Below are 3,483 nucleotides of genomic sequence, written 5' to 3' on the forward strand. Positions count from 1 at the left end.
GCAGGGATGATTACCCAGGGAGGGTTGTAGAAGTTCTTTCATTGAAGGTGTGAAGAACTACCAGCATGGGATGACACCAGGGTGGGGAAATCAATCAAGCTGGGAGAGTGGCAATTCAGAAGCAGGTGCTCCCTGCATATAAAAGAGCCGTGGGGGAGAGCCGCGTGGCAGGGACGCAGGGAGGAGAATGGGCGGTGTCTTCTCCTGAGTGGAAAATGGAGAGAGGAGATCTGGGAGGTCGGCCCAGTGAGCTGGAGAGGGCTGGATGAGGAAAGGAGCCGAGTGTCTCCAGAAGAGGAGAGTGACTTATGGCGGGCCCACCCATGAATAGAAGAGAGGTGCGAGAAGCACAGAAGCTGCCAGAAGCAGAAGCATGGGTGAATGCTGAAGAAGAAAAAAGAAAGTGAGAGAGGAAAAACAACAAACACATAAGGCCACCCATCTTTGATTTTGGGGTTTTTTTTGTTTGACTGTTTCCTGGGAGGACTCATGGATAAAACAGGGAAGCACGTTTAAATACTTGCAAAAGAAATTCAAAAGTAGAAATTTTGACACAGCTCTGAAAGTTAGTCAGAGTGATTAGTACTCCAACAAAGAAAAGAATATCTGAAAGCATTTTTTGAAAAAAAGAAAAAAATGTCTTGTAATAGTTAAGAGTGGGACTGTATTCAAAGGACAATAAAGTGTGTCACTTGATTACAACAGACTGTGGTTTGAGTATTGACCTAAATCCACATGTGGATAAAGAAGACAGCGGAGAGGCGGGGCCATTGAAAAAAAAAAGGTTAGGGATTGTCGATAGCCTACTGTGGTAATTAATACCTCCCGACTAATAACATCAACAATCATCAGGACGTGGCAGCCGAGAGTCGGACTAGACACAGGAGGTGAAAGCCAAGACAATCAGAGCAGGCCCCTCCACAGAAGGTTTTCAAGGACAGGTTCTTAATATCAGCTGATGGATATGGTCTAAGCAAGGGATGGGTAAAATATGGCCTGTGGGCTGGATGCGGCCTGCCAGACCATTCTATCTGGCCCATGGCACCCTTAAAAATGTAGAAAATTAGTATTTATCTGCTCCTGGTTGCCTGTCAAAAGTGACAGGAGACAGGGGCAGTAGGACCCATGGGGAACCACCAATAGGATGCAGACAGCCCAGCCCCACCCCACCCCCAGCTATTTCCCTGCCTTCCTGTCCCTGCACTGCTCTGGCACCATGTGGCTCCCGGCTGCGTCGCTGAACCAGGGAGCACGGGGCCACTCTGGGGTGTGTGTGTTTGTAGGGTAAGTCCCACATGTACACCCCACCATACACATAAACCCACACCACCTGTCACACTGCCATACAGACCCCCACATCCACACCCCCTCACGCACCCCAGCTTACCCTCTCACTCATACACAGTTCCCCATAAACTAACCATACCCATCCACACCCCACATATCCATACATACATGCCCACATGCTCCCTCACCCCACAGCCACACCTCCACACCTAGTCACCCTCCTCCACACCTCCACAGCCCCAAACAAACCTATACCAACCCCCATTCCCCCCCACAATATACAAGAGTAAGACTTAATTTTAAGCTATTATATACAATCACCTCTATGTACACTACACAAATGCATGTAAACCAGGACAAAAATATTTTTTGAAATCAAATTAATGAATATTTTAGATGTTTCCATTTTAAAATATAATTTGGTATTTTTCTGGTTCAGAGATGGCAAAGCCCCTGGCTGAAAAGAGGACTTTTGGGGGTAAGGGGAGGGACTTCTGGTGGCAAAGATCAGGGGTTAGGGAGCAGAACTTCAGGTCACAAGATAGTGACTGGGGGGCAGGGCACCGGTCAAGGGGCAGCGTTACCCATGCAGCCCTTGACAGCTTACCAAAACTCTGTAAGTGGCCCTCTGCCTGCAATAATTGCCCGTCCCTGGTCTAAGCATATCCTGTCTTGCTTGGGGCTGAGCTAGACTGTCTTTTCAGGTCTCTTCTAGCTTTTCATTTTTATGTTTATTATGGAGGAGATGGTATGAAAATGTTGTTATTGCAATGGTTAACATTTCCAACATGCTTCACGTATTTCCCCAAAACTGTTTGAAGTGAATGATTATCACCATTTGTCACCATGACGATGTCTATAATTACCATTGTTGTTACTGGAGATACTACAGTCCACTCCTGGTCTTTACCAGTGTAAGTAGATCATAGTATCATAGTGCTTAGGGTCAGAAGGGACCTAAACAGATCATCAGGTCCGATCCCCTGCCCCGGGCAGGAACGGATGCCGGGGTCATATCACCCCAGCCAAATATCTGTCCAGCCTCCTCTTGAAGACCCCCAAGGTAGGAGAGAGCACCGCCTCCCTTGGGAGCCCATTCCAGAGCCTGGCAGCCCTAACTGTAAAGTAATGTCTCCTGATGTCCAGCCTGAACCTTCTCTTTACAGCTCAGGTATCCTAGTTACAACTTCTACATTTAAATTGTTCAGATAATGAGTAACTGCTGAGGGCCAGATTGCAATGCAGGGTGGAAGGGCAAAGACAATAGCGGTTCTGGTTTCTTTCGAGTACAAAGCACCATGGCCACCTGTGACCTCCCTCAAGCTATAACCTTTGGGCATCAGAGAGGAACTTGGTTTGCTTTCCCCATCATTCAACAGCTTGTGATCTCTTGTTTCTCATCTTGTCCTTCCAGTGCTTACAGGCCCTCAGCTCATTTGGGGAGAGGAGTGACTAATATTTTCTCTCCACACAGCAGTCTCTCCCTCAGGCCAGGTTCATGTTCAGGGCTTACCTGCTTGTGGCTCTACAGCTGACCTCTCTGCCTGGCTTTTGTGGTCAAGGCTCTTATATAGTCCCTGGGGGAGAAGCATGACCTTCACCCTGGGCTGGCATCTTTAAAGACTTTCTTTCTACTTAATAGAGGTAGGGGTTCCCTATTACACCACCCTAATACAGAGCTTTGTGAAAACTGTCCAATCTACATCTGCAGGGGTGTCCAACCTGAGGCTCCGGAGCCACATGCGGCTCTTCAAAAGTTAATATGCATCTCCTTGAATCTTTGCACAAGCACATGGTGACCAGCTTCCACAGGCATTACGTCATGTTGTGTGGTTGTGCAAAGATTCATGGAGAGGCAAATTGACTTCTGAAGAGCCTCATGTGGCTCTGGAGCACAGGTTGGCCATCCTGCATCCCAATAGATCACCGATCTTATTTTAATTACCCAGACATCTGCTGGGAGGAGCAGTCAGCCGGGACGGACCGCTCCAGGAGGTTTCTGGCTGAGATGCAAGACCTCCACTTGATTCAGGAGGTGCACAGTCCCACCAGAGGAGATGCCCTGTTGGACCTGGTCCTGGCCGCAGGTGACGACCTGGTAAGGGACCTCCAGGTTCTTGACCACCTGGGCAATAGTGATCATCGCTTGCTGGAATTCGCCATCCAGCGTAGGGTGTCAAGGGCCCGCAGCAAGGC

The sequence above is a fragment of the Gavialis gangeticus genome, unplaced genomic scaffold (genome assembly GCF_001723915.1).
Source record: "Gavialis gangeticus isolate Ggan-Ray unplaced genomic scaffold, GavGan_comp1, whole genome shotgun sequence".
NCBI classification, from domain to species: Eukaryota; Metazoa; Chordata; order Crocodylia; family Gavialidae; genus Gavialis; species Gavialis gangeticus.